The following is a 13,843-nucleotide window of genomic DNA, read 5'->3' as shown; positions in this document are numbered from 1 at the left end:
AAATAAATAAATAAAAACTTAAAAAAAAATGTGAGCACTTTAGCTTGGTTTGAACAAACAATCTAGTCACGAGAACCAAAATGTGGTGAGATAGGAATCTGGGGATCTTTGGTGAAACAGTGAGGGGAGTGCCTATGACCCACAAAGAAGGGGAATAAAATGTTGCAGGAGACTTATTCCAGCAAAGATGTGAAAAATAGATAGGAAACAGAGCAAGGTAGATTGACTATATGAATTAGGATATTTTTGGTCATATGTAATAAAAATCTCAATATTAACCCATTTAAATGAAACAGAAATCTTTAGATCACATAGCTGGCTTCTTTCAAGTCTTCCTCTGGCTACTCAGTGAATGACTAAGACTTGGTTTCTCTCTTTCTATTTCTTTTCTCCACTTAATCAGTCTTAAGTTCATGTTCACAAATGATATTTCCTTATGGTTCTAGATGGGTGCCTGCACCTCCAGGGACTGCACAGTGTGTGCATGCAGAAAAGCAGAGGACATCTCTTCTCTCAGTGGTGGAACTGAAGTCTAGGACTTCATTGGATCTTAAGTCCTGTACTCATCCCTGAAACAATATTGCTGTGGCCAGATGACTGAGGTTTCACAAGGCCCACTTCTAGAGTCAGGAAGGAAGTCAGCTTCCCTAAAGCATTGGGCTGTGAAGTGGAGAAATAAATATCTGAGCCCAAACTAGGCTACTGTACCAAGAACAGGGATGAATGCTTAGCAGCCCAAAATGTCAAATCTTAACAGTATGGGGGCCCTGGAATGAGGACCTGGACCATGATAAAGAAAGCAGAAGACGGAGTTCCATAATGCACCGATCTAGATGATGGCTTGAAATAGGCAGCGACAAAAACACTGGAGGTAGTGAAGGTAGTGATTGATAAAGAGCATTTGGAAGCAGAAAGGGTACAGAAGATAACCATGTCCATTTGGAGACTGTCAGATATGTCACCTTGAAGAATATTGAACAACAGTGAGAGCAGGTAGCAATAATGCTTCCATTGGCCTACCCTTTTTAAAGTTAAATGTCAATTTTCTAAGTAAGTGAAGTTTTCAAGTGACAGATTTTGTAAACTGTTTTTTTTTTTTAAAAAAATATACAAATGAATTACTCACCTCTCTGACTTCCCAAGAAAAGTGTATTTGATATAATTGAAACTTTTATACATGATTCAGGGCTACCAATTCTAAGAAAATAGGATATTCTCTCTAAGAGATAGGATGTTCTCCATCTGGTGTTTGTTTTTCTGTGATTCCTTCTACCTCATTACCAAGCATCAGCTTTCTCTTTTTGCACCTGTCTTGTTCAGTGTCCTTCTCTATTTTTCTGCCTCTATTCTGGCACACTGGGAAAAATTAATAGCCATGCTTGTGGAAATTTTCTGTTAAACACTGTCAATAGTGAAAAAGGGTCACAAGAATGGGGTTTAGGACAATGAGACAGTTACTGTGAATACTCTAAGAAATATACTAGCCTCCTTCAGATTCAAACCTGTCATTGAAGATTGAGATCCCATGACACTTGTGGCCAGAGAAGAGAGACATCGAACTGGAATAATAATGATATATTTTTCTCTGAGGATATTGCTTCTTTCGATATCTATATTGGATATGAAGAGGGCGATCATGCCAAGAATGACATGTAGGGTTTAGGGGAAGAAACAAAACAAAGGACCACCTAGAAAAAAGAGGCACCCCACATTTCAAATATGGCTTTGCTGCTTGCAAACTGCGTGGCCTTAGACTAGTCACTCATCTTCCCTAAACCTGTTTTCCTCATCTGTAATATGGGGAAAATAACCAGGGCTGCCTTGTGGGAGTGTCAGGGAGATACAGCGTATACAAAGATATTTTTAAAACTCATAGTCCAGGGATGGCTGCGTGGCTTAGTGGTTGAGCGTCTGCCTTTGGCTCAGGGTGTGATCCCAGAATCCGGGATTGAGTCCCACATCGGGCTTCTTGCGGGGAGCCTGCTTTTCCCTCTGCCTGTGTCTCCACCTCTCTCTCTCTCTCTCTCTCTCTCTCATAAATAAATAAATAAATAAATAAATAAATAAATAAATAAACCAATAAATCAATAAATCTAAAAAAACTAAAATAAAACTCATAGTCCGTAAAAATGTGAGGCACGATGTGTACTCCGTCACCAAGACAGTACAGTGGTTCATGGCACAGGCACAGTATGACACAGACGTGTTAACATCATCAACTTGATTTTCCTTACCCATCAAATGGGGATTGAAATAGAAACTCTCTATTGGGGGAACCTGGGTGGCTCAGTAGTTGAGCGTCTGCCTTTGGCTCAGGGTGTGACTCCAGGGTCCCGTGATGGAGTCCCACATGGGGCTCTACATGGGGAGCCTGCTTCTCCCTCTGCCTGTGTCTCTGCCTCTCTCTTTGTGTCTCTAATGATTAAATAAATAAAATCTTGAAAAAAGGGAAACTATTGGAATTGAGGTGAGGATTATTTGAGTTAATACATGTAAAATGTAAAGCTTTCCTAGTATTTCTACTTCTTTATTGTCTCACATGTGATATCAAGTGGTACTTTTGGCTCTTCCAAGTGAAGCAACAGGCCTAAATCCATAGCAGCAGGTGCGTGCTCTTTTTGCCTTCTTTTCTACTTACAGATTCCTCCCCATGTTTCAGAGATGCATAGGATCAGAATCCACCTGCTATTATGATTTAAAAGTAGAAAGAAGTGGCTAATCAATTTGTTTGTAATTTGCATGTTTTCAACTCCATACTTAGCTGGGAATTGAATGTAATGTTGTTTAGTCTTGTATTTTTCACCCACTTGTAAATATCCTGATTTAAGAAGATGCATTTCAGTGGCCCTTTGCAGAGGTGAAGTAGCCAGGAATCAGATAACCCCATCCCGAGTGCTGGTTGGGAGATGAGTGGAAAAGTAAATTACTCAGGAGCAGTTAATTCTGCCTCTCCTGCTTCAAGAGGGAGGGAAGACAGGGCCTTAAAGGATGGTTTCCAAGGCCAAGGATAACATGTAGGCTGTAGGGGAAAAAAACAAAGATACTCTATAGTATCTGTCAGACTATTTCCATTATCCTGCTTTCATCTGATCGGTCTTTCACTTAGGGGCTTAAGTTCAATTGTCTCCATCTTCTTATTAGGGGGGTCCACATAATGACTCGTCTCTGGCCTGATGTCCCAGCATCTGCTACACGTTTCCTTCAACTCCAGGAAGGCATCATCATTACGGTAAGGTCTGTGCTGTTGCTGCAGCTGTGTGACCTGACTACCCACATTTCTCTATTTATACACAGACAAGCTATTGTTCAGGATCCATCTCCAGTTATTCCTTCCCCTGTGTATCCACTCATCACATACTGTTGAGAGTCAGTTATATACCAGACACTGTTCTAGGTTAACAGAAACACAGCAGTCAATGCCCCTCATAAAGTTTACATTCTCAAGTAGAAAACAGACATAAGTAACAAACACTGATCAAAAAGCCAACAACTGTTGGTATGGATGTGGAGAAACCGGAACTCCAGCATACTTTTGATGGGAATACAAAATGGTGCAGCTGCTATAGAAAGCATGATAGAGGTTCCTCAAAGAATTAAAAGTGGCCATTGAAATCAGCGTCTTGAAAAATTTTGCACTCCTTTGATCACTACAACACTATTCATAATAGCCAAGATGTGGCAATAACCTAAATGTCCACCAGTAGGTGAATGGATAAAGAAAATGTGATATACACATACAACAGAATATACTTTTCAGCTTAAAAAAAGAAGAAATTCTGCAGTATGTAACATGGATGAGTCAGAAGGTAGGTTCAAAGTGGATAGTCATAGGAAGACAGGTACTGCACGACTCCCTTGTGTGAGATATCTAAAATTATCAAATGCATAGAAGAAAAGAGTGTTATCGGGATTTCCAGAGATGAGGGGGAAGGAGAACTGGGGAGTTACTAGTCAATGAGCATGAAGTTTTACTCAAGCAAGATGAATAAACTCTAGAGATCTACTGTACAGGATTATAGTATAATTAACAATATTGTACATTTAACAATACTGTACACTTAAAAATTGTTAAGAGGGTAGATCTCATGTTAAGTGTACTTATCACAATAAAATAAAATTTAAAAATAATAAACAGATCTAAATATAATTGTAAATTGTGATAACTGCTATGAAATGTTAGGTTTTCTATAAAATATTATCTTAGGTTCAGGTGGGTATGAAAAATTGTACGAAAGACATGCTAATTTGAGGAAACCTATGAGGCCTCCAAGTTAAGATATAATAACGTTCCAGAGAAAATGAAAAGAAACTGTTATAAATGTGAAAGAAAAATGTCAAGATGCAGAAATTCACCTTTAAAATTTGTTATACCGAAGGCCCTATTTTCTTCGATCTATAGAAATGTAAAAATCACAATTCATTAAGATAGAAGTTAAAGGCAGGGTATGGGTTGCTTTATGGAGAGATTCGGTGAAAGTGCACGTTAAGTCCCTTCTCCCAACTACATTTCCATAAAACCCCATACCCCTTTACCTGGTTTTCTATGCTTACTCTACCCACCAGCCCTGTCACACAATTCTTGAACTTCAAAGTGTATCATAATCATCTGGAGAGCTTGTTAATACATGACTCAGCACCCACTTTAGAGGTACTCTGGGGCTGGGCATGGATATTATACTTTACAAAGCTTCAGGCATCCAGGAAGGGTGCCTGGGTAGCTCAGTCCTGAAGTGTCTCCCTCCAGCTCCAGTCATGACCTCAGGGTTCCTGGATCCAGCCCTACATCAGGCTCCCGGCTCAGCAAGGGGTCTGCTTCTCCCTCTGCCTCTCCTTTGGCTTATGCTCTCTCTTTCTCTCTGTCCAATAAATAAATAAAATATATTTTTAAAAAAAAGGCTTCTCAGGAGCGTCTAATTAATTTGTCAAATCATTCACTCATTCATTCAGCAAATATTTTTGGAGTCTTTAATGTGTGCCAGGCTTTTGTCATAAACAAAGCAGACAAAACCCTTTGCTTTAACCTAAGTGTCCAACAATAGACGGATGGATAAAAAGTCGTAGTATATATATGCAATGGAACATTATCCAGCTATAAAAAATGAATGAGATCTTATCATTTGCAACAACATGGATGGAACTAGAGGGTATTATGCTAGGTGAAATAAGTCATACAGAGAAAGACAAATGCAATATGATATTACTTATATGTGGAATCTAAGAAGCAAAGAAAATGGACAAAGAAGCCAAAAACAGAGTCGTAAGGACAGAGAACAACGTGTTGGTTGTCAGAGCAGAGCACGGTGATGGAATGGGCAAAATAGGTGATAGGGATTGAGAGGTACAAACTTCCCGTTATAAAATAAATGAGTCAAAGGGATAAAAAGTACAGCACAGGGTATATAAATAATATTGTAGTAGCATTGTATGGTGACAGATGGTGACTACATTTATTGTGGTGATCATTGTATAATATATATAATTGTCAAATCACCATGTCATACACCTGAAATCTGCAATTTGACTTAAAAAAAAAAAAAAAAAAGGAAGGATCCAGCTCAAGATGGTGTCCTAGGAAGACCCGGAACTCACCTCCTCCAGGGAACACACCAAATTATACCTATTTATAGAATAATTCCTCCTAAAGAAGAAATGAGGGCCCTGGGAACAGCTTCTGCATGACAAAAGATGGAAAGAATGGCTAAAGAGAACAGCAGGAGAGAGGAAGACACAACACACTGTGGGGAAGCCAGCCCTGCTGGAGCCTGGGAAGGGCAGTGGAGGGGGAACGTGATAGTGATGAGGGTCAGGGACAGATCCCTTTTTCCTTGGGGACAAAATAAAAAAAAAAAAGAAAAGAAAAAAGGCTGTGGTTTAAAAGGGCAACTAGCATATTAAAGAGACAGCACTAGATCTCCACTAAATGGAGCTTCCAGGAAAGCTCTCCCGCGGGAGTAGGAGAGGTGTGCATTCCCTGGCCCCTTAAAAATGCAGCCTGGAACAGGGTCCTGTGGCCATAGCTTTCTGCCTCAGCGAGTGTCACCAGCCCCCGTGTGCTGGGGCACAGGGTAAAAAGAAAATAAAGTAAAAACTTTCAGGTTTCACAGGGTTGATTCTTGGGGTGGGAGTGGGGTGACCGGTGATAAAAAAATATATACAAAAGTAATACAAAGCTTAAATGCGATTGCCTTGCAATCAAGTCTACTCCCATTAAATAGTATTTTGCTGTCATTGGGTCTGTCCTAAGCCAGAATTTTATATTCTCGCGTAACAAATATAAACTTTATTGTCACAATATTCTATAAATGCAAAGTGCAAAGATATTTTTATGTCTCTATAACTGAAAAAAGCTTAGTTCTCAAGGCCCTATTTCTCCTGTTGATGAAAGCTGAAATTTGTCAATTCATGATCAACCTGGAAGCTTCTGTTTTAGATGAAGTCTTTAATGCAGGATTCTCCTCTCCTCCTCTTTCCTTAAGCTCTGTAGCAGAATTTACCTATCATCTTGGCAGAAAAAAGGGTAGTTTGGTCTTGGTGGCTTCTGGGTTGGGTCCTCTGCTAGTGAATTTTCTCTGTTCCCATTGTTTGGGCAACACTGGGCCAGGAGCTCGCTGTCTGCGCCTGCTGTCTGCGCTCCAGCTCTAGCTGACACTGGTTCTCAGAGATGCAATAAAAATCCCTGGGAATTTGATGGGGCACCATGCTTCAGTAGTTCTTCCCAAACCTATCACAGCACCTGCATGGGAGATCCACTGAATCTCCGTTTTAACCACTATCTCTGCCACCCTGGACACGTGAGCACTTTTGTTAAGTCTCTCCCCTGGGGAAGGTATCCTTGTTAAAAAAGTAGGGAGGTGATCATTTTTGAAGACTAATTTAAAAAAAAATATCTTAATAAGTTTTCTGACTGAGATATTGATACTCGGATGTCCTCTGGGATGTTTCATAAAGTAGGTCAGGCTCTCCTTTGTGAGAACGCCCACAAGCTTGGTGCTGTTAGTGAGACAGTGCGATTACAACATCATCTTTGCAGGTGGGATCTCCCAATGCTGTTGGAGAGAGTTTAGATCTAGAGTTTATTTTATGTGGCAGGTATGAATAATTCCCAGACCTTACTCAAAAGAGAGAAAAATAGATTCATGTTATATTATTGTGACCTATCAATAACTATAGATTGTATGCCGATATAACTGAACAAAATTATATTTATTGTTTTTCCTCAGATAAATATAGCTAATGAAGAGTATAATAGGAAAGACGAATGGATTTAGACATATGTTAAATCAAATTACTTACAGCCAGACAGGCTATTTTAACCCCTTCGCCCTATTAAATTGATTGTTTATTTGAGCTGAGAGTTTTTGGAAAGGTTTATGCTCATACGCAATTGCCTGAAATGGAAGTTCGCCTGTGAGAAGTTAAAATTCAAGTTTGTGATTTTGAAGGCCCCGCCCCTCAGATATAAAGTAATACTAGGTACTGGCCACCTAGTTTAGCAGTTTTCAAAGTACTGTCCGGGAATGCCTTTGGGTTTCTGACCCTTTTGAGAGCACAGTGAAGTGAAAACTATTTCCATAATAATAGTAACATTACTTACTTTTTTTCCTCTCTTATTTTCTCATAACAGTTGCAGAGTTTTCTAGAAGCTGCATGAAATGCGATGATGTCATTGCTTTGATGGTTAAAGGAATGAACACATATATTTTAGTGTTTAAAGGTTTCTGTTTTAATTTCTAGTATAGTAAATATTGATAGATATAATGCACATAAACAAAATGTTTTGGAATTCTCATTAATTTTTAAAAGTTTAAAGGGGTTCTGAGATTAAAATGTTTGAGAAATGATGACCTAATTCACTGAGTTGACACTTATCTTCTCCCCTTAAATTAATGGTGGTCATATATTTTCTGCAGAGCTGGTAAACTCAGGGCTTGTTGTTGAGAGCCATCTTTCCTTTCTTTCCTTTTCCATGCCTCTTCTGGACTGCATTGTTTTTCCCCAGCTTTTCGCCTATTGCTTGGAGCTTCCAAATACAAAATAAAAGTGGGATCTGAGGAAGAAATATGTTTCTGAAGAAGAAAATACATTAATTAAAAATAAATTTTAAAGATGCTAAATTGTTAAAACAGATATTTTGGTGAAGGTCTGTACAGATCAGGTAATAAAGTGAGATGTGGGACAGACCAGCAAAGAGAACTTTGGTACTGTTCAGGGAGCAACTAGCAAACTATTCCACCCTTCACTTGAAATGTGCAGAAGGCTCAGGAGAATCAGGGAGATGGGAGCAAGATGGCTTTGGGGAGTACTGCGTTATAGTCCCATGAAATCCCCAAGGGTGAGAGGTGGGGTTATTCACTCTTCATCTCAAGTCAAGAGAGAGAGAACCTTAAATGAACTGCTATGAGCCTCATGTGCATTTTGAAGAGGATTTAATTAATGATTTGGTTTTCATCTGAAAAATCATCTGAGCTGGATTAAATCGCTGCTGTCTCAGTGAATGGATGAAAGCAGAGATGTTAGAGGAGATAAGACTTCACACCCCAGGGCAAAGAATGTGTAAGTGATTCTAATGGGCCAAATATGGACATGTGGATATCATACGCACACACATATACATGATATACTATATTATGAACAAAACAAATCTGGATGACAGAGAGTGGGTTTGATGTATGGAATCTTACTTCAAACCAGGTGGTAAGACAAGGACAGTCGGAGAAGGTGACGTTTCATTTAAACTATGAATAATAAGGAGTCAGCCATGCAAACATCTATGCTAAGAACTTTTAAGCAGAATGAGTATCCAGGATGTGAATGGGTTCTGCATGCTTAAAGACCAGAAAGTAACCCAGTGAGGCTGGAAACTAGACTGACTGGTCCAAGATAAGATTGGAAATGGAGGCGGGGACCAAATCATGCAGGGTCTTATAAGCCAAGGTAAGAAACGTACAGCTCTACCGATGTGGTCTTTGTGCTCTTTAGGCTTAACGGTAATTTTCCAAGCCATCAATGAATTTGAGGTTCCATATACTTTTTGGTTTTGGATTTTTCAGGAGAAGTCATGGAATCTATAATTTGATGGGGTTAGAGAAGGCTGAGTATGTCTGGCTCTTAAGTTTTATAAATATCCAGCTAATAACAAAAGTCCCCTAATAATGGTCCAAAACATTAATTTTAGCAAAAGCTATATTTACTAAATGAATGCCCTGAGTAGCCGTAGTGAGTTTTGGTCAAGGTTTTATAATTCCTACTCTGTTTTTATTTTTCTGATCACCATATTAGTTCTTGATTTTAGAAGTTTTAGTATAATTTCTAGTATAATTTCTTACACTAGAAAGCATCCAATAGATTCCACCATGATTTAGAAAAATTAATGCAAATCAATCAGTTTCCTTGGTGATATCCTGATTATAACTTGACTTTTTACATTGGAGGTATTTTATCTAATCTTTTTGAAGGATTCGAGGCATTCTTCAGTAGGTATTATTTTAATCAATCAGCAAATATTTATTATGTATTCTTTCAGGTGATTTTTTTTCCTTCTGGTGCTGCAAGGATGAGGACATGAAAAATAAATGACTCTGCCCCCGTTCTTTAAAGGATTTCTCTCATTCTGTTTGTAGGTCTTACATATATACATGTATGTATATATGTATATATGTAAAATACACATAATACTTAATATATTCATATATTTTGTGTATTTATGTATTACATATAAGCTAAAATAATTAAGTATAAGGATGTAAAGATCAAGGGTACCATGGTCAATAACATCCGTAGAACTTAGGAGAGAGAGATTTGAATAGACTGAAGAGACAATGGAACATCTTCTTTGAGAAGGAAAAATGTGGAACAGGACCTTGAAGGATGCTAGGCATTGAATAGATTGTGAGAGGGAAGAGGCATGCAATCATGAGTTGAGGTAAAGGGTGAAGATCAAGTCATGTGGAGCTTATTTTGGAACACTCAGAAAGCCAATTTGGAAAGGTGAATATATAGGTGAGAAGAATTGTGGGTAATAAAATTGGAGTAGGGGTTTCAAGCCAAAAAATGTTCTCTTCACTGCTGTAACTATGAGTATGACAGGATACCTAGAAGTTGCCCTGAAGAAATAGTTTGATTCTGGTTGGAAATTCTTCCTTTTAGTAATATATCAGTCACTGTGAACAGCATTTAAAATGATCAATTAGGATTTTCCATTTACCTGTGACCTTTCTGAGAAGCATGTTCACAAAATAACCTTTCACAGATTATGGGCCATCCTGAAGGACTGGCAAAATTTCATGGGATGTACATTGTGGCCCAACCATCATAAAGTAATGATTCAGCTTTGGAATTCTTCAGGATTGTTTATTAGTGCCACAGATATTAATATCTGCTCCCATGGCAACCCATCCATCATTAAATCATGCATGAGGAGAAGGATGAAGAAATTTTTCTTCTTTAAAGGCAACTTATATCTCTTTAAACTCACATTTGCCAATGGATGAAAAACTCTGTAACGTGGTCACAGATTACAGGTAAATGATGCTCTTGAATCTACCTGAGAGGTAGATTTGAGGTGTGCCCTGCCCTGATTCTTGGTATTGCAAGTTCAGGGCACTATGGTTTTCTTCTAATTTTCCTGCTGAAAATTAATTCCACTTGTCTTATCTTATGAAGAAGATGAATTTAGCCTCTAGTCTTGCTCTCCCTCAACCTTTTCTCTATTCTTTCAGCAGAATGGTCTTTCTCATATCTGATACAAATGCAAATATGTATGCTACCTCCTGTTTAAAATCTTTCCACAATTCTTGATTCTTTTCAGAATGGAGGTTAGATTGACCATGGCAAACAAGATCACCTCAGCAGCTTTCAGATCTTGACTTAGTTTTACATCCACAAGGAAGATTTCCCTGACCTCTTTGGCCAAGTGAATTTCATAGCACGATGCATTTTTCACAGTTTTAGCAGTGACCACAATTGTAAATTTACAACTGGTGCCATTATTGATAAATAATGACAGATAAAATGAACAGATAAAGTTTCTATCTCTAGCACTAGATTGCAAATTCTACAAGGGCAGTGCTTTGAAAAACTATTCTCTTCTCAGTTACACAGAATTCGACAAATACGGATATAATATGGAGTTGTTGATATTGTTTATGATGTTGCATGCATGAATGGATCTATGACTTGTGCAGAAAATGTAGTCATCATCTATTATATTCATTGGATCATGGAAAAGTACCTTTGAAATCCTGTATTATAAATGTTTATTTATTGATTGATTGATTATTTATTTAGTTATGTGAGAGAGAGAGCATGAGTGAGGGCAAGGGCAGAGAGAAAGTGAGAGAGAGAGAGAGGCAGACTCCTCACTGAGCACAGAGACCCACACTAGTCTCCATCCTAGCACTCCGAGATCATGACCTGAGCTGAAGTCAGACACTTAACCAAATGAGCCACCCAAGTGCCCCACAAATCTCTCATTATTTAGATAGAAATTGAAGCCTAGAAACCAAATGACTTGTTTAAGATCACACAGCTAATCACAGTGACAGAGCTAGACTTAGACTCCAGGTCTCCAGTAGGACTCTGATCTCTTTTTGTTATGTTAGAGCTCCTCTCAGCCAACTTCCTCTTTCCAGAAGTACAAGCTGAGGGTCAGAATCACAGTGAAGTAGTGCAGGGGTTGGGTACCTTTGGTATTGGGTAAGTGTCTCCAACCTCCTTTATACTCAGGGGCCATCAAACAAATAGCCAAGTGTCAAGGGTCTGTGAAATTGTATTTGGTTCAATTCCTTCATGGTTCCATAAATTTTTAGTCCATGGTCTCTTAGGCTAGCCATTTCTAATGGACACATCATGGTCATGGAAGAACTTGGAAACTGAATCTGATTGGAAAATGGAATTATCCATCAGTCCCAATGATGATAATCCAAGTCCAGCCTGTTCACAGAACAACAGCCACACATGAGAGCTTGAGGCTATTAATCGACATTTTCAGCTTTAGTTTATCCATCTCTGAAGCCATTAAAAATGTTCTTAATTCTAAAATGTTTTGATTCTCTAAATGTTTCAAGGAATTATTCTCTTCCTTTACATTTCCTTTATTTTTTTTTTAATATTCCCTTTTTTGGTCAATTTCCATAAACGTGTTGCCTCTTAATTATAGCAGTGGAGCTCAGTATGAACCAAACACCACTCAACGAGTCCCCCATTCATCACAATGTCCCATTACAGAGAGGGTCAGATCACCTAATGTCTTCGCTCCATTGGGTAGCTTGGGGTTACCCCTAGGTAGTCAGGTAGAGTAGCAGGTTGGCCATTTAATCTCCCCCCATTCTCAATTTCACTCCCTTTCTTGTGAACACAAAAGAACTTTAAGTGCTCTGTCCGCAGCATTGAAATGCCAACCTTAGTTGGTACTTTGAAAACTCAAAGCCTTTTACAAGATGAATAGCAAACTGTGGATGACAGCTCCTGTGGAGCTATTATTGAATTGCAGCCCTGATGACTGCATTACTTTGGATTTAGATAAAAGACTCCATACAAGACAAATGGTAGGAGGACATCAAACAAGACTGTGTCCATACAGTGACAGAAGCAATCCAATTGAAGAAGCTGTTGATTTCCCCAAGGCTACATACTATTTCTTCCTGAGTAATTTATATTAAGGAACTAAAGATTGTATATTCATCTTCTATTTATACTTTTCTCTAAAAATATGAATGTCCAGTTGTCAAGTCAAAGTCTTACATTCTGCTCTTGCCTGGAAGAGAAATAGCGATATGGGAACATGTTAATTATTTTGTATTGTGTTTTATTTAACCACAATAGCAGTGTGTGTAAAGGTTATAGACTGAGAGTTACAATCTATAATGATCAGATAAAAAGATTAGTCAGCAAATCGATAGTTCCTGTACCAACAGGAAGCTCGGTATATTCAAGGCAACAATGAGTACAAAGGGTACAGATAAACATCGGGCACCTTTATTTAGATGAAAACTCATTCTAGAGAACTTCCACTACCTCATTAATTATGTACCAAGCTTCAGGAGGCTGAACTGGGTGAAGTATCATTAGTGGCTTTTGGAATGTGCTGGAAATGCTTCTGGCTCTAGACAAACTGTGTGAAATGAGAGCTTTTCTTTCTGTTGGGCTGGCAGATGCTCACACAAATCCAGTTCCTCAAAATGGAAAGGGTTTCATGTATAGAACTTGCATGAATTTTTTTTTTGTCTCCTAAATCTTGCGAACAAGAATGCAGCATGCTCTAGCTTCAGAAGCGCCATCAAAATTGTTTAAAACATGGACTTTAATGTTAATCTATTTAATAGGGAAATAGCACCCATCATATAAGTTTTATCTTAAGACCGCGCTCTATGTTGACATCTTTTTTTTTTTAATGTAGTTTTATGCTTTTGCGATGTCACTGCTCTCATGAACTTCCATACTAAGGTCTCCTTTGCTTTTCTTGCTTTACTTCTCATGGCCCACCTATTCCTATACAAAATCTAATGCACTGAACGTGGATTTGAGTTTGCCAAATTGTGAACTTGGAATACAATCTTCAGGATGTACTGGAAGAATTGTTTAAATTAAGATCTCTTCTGGAATTACATGCAACTTTGTTCATTTGCATAACTATGTCTTTTGAAGGGGACCCCCTTTTAGCATCTTTGACTTTGAACATTTTCCGAAATCAGACTTAGTCTCTTCTGGATGATTATTCAATTATCCAGGAATTCATCTAAATGAAAGCAAAATGTCATTTGTTTGGAACAGAGTCACATAAAAGAACAAGTTTCAATAAGCTCAAAGCCCTTAAAAATTGCTTCAAGAGTGTCTAATAGGTGAT

Source organism: Vulpes lagopus, chromosome 4, assembly GCF_018345385.1.
Source record: "Vulpes lagopus strain Blue_001 chromosome 4, ASM1834538v1, whole genome shotgun sequence".
Taxonomy (NCBI): Eukaryota; Metazoa; Chordata; class Mammalia; order Carnivora; family Canidae; genus Vulpes; species Vulpes lagopus.
This window is presented reverse-complemented; position numbering follows the sequence as displayed.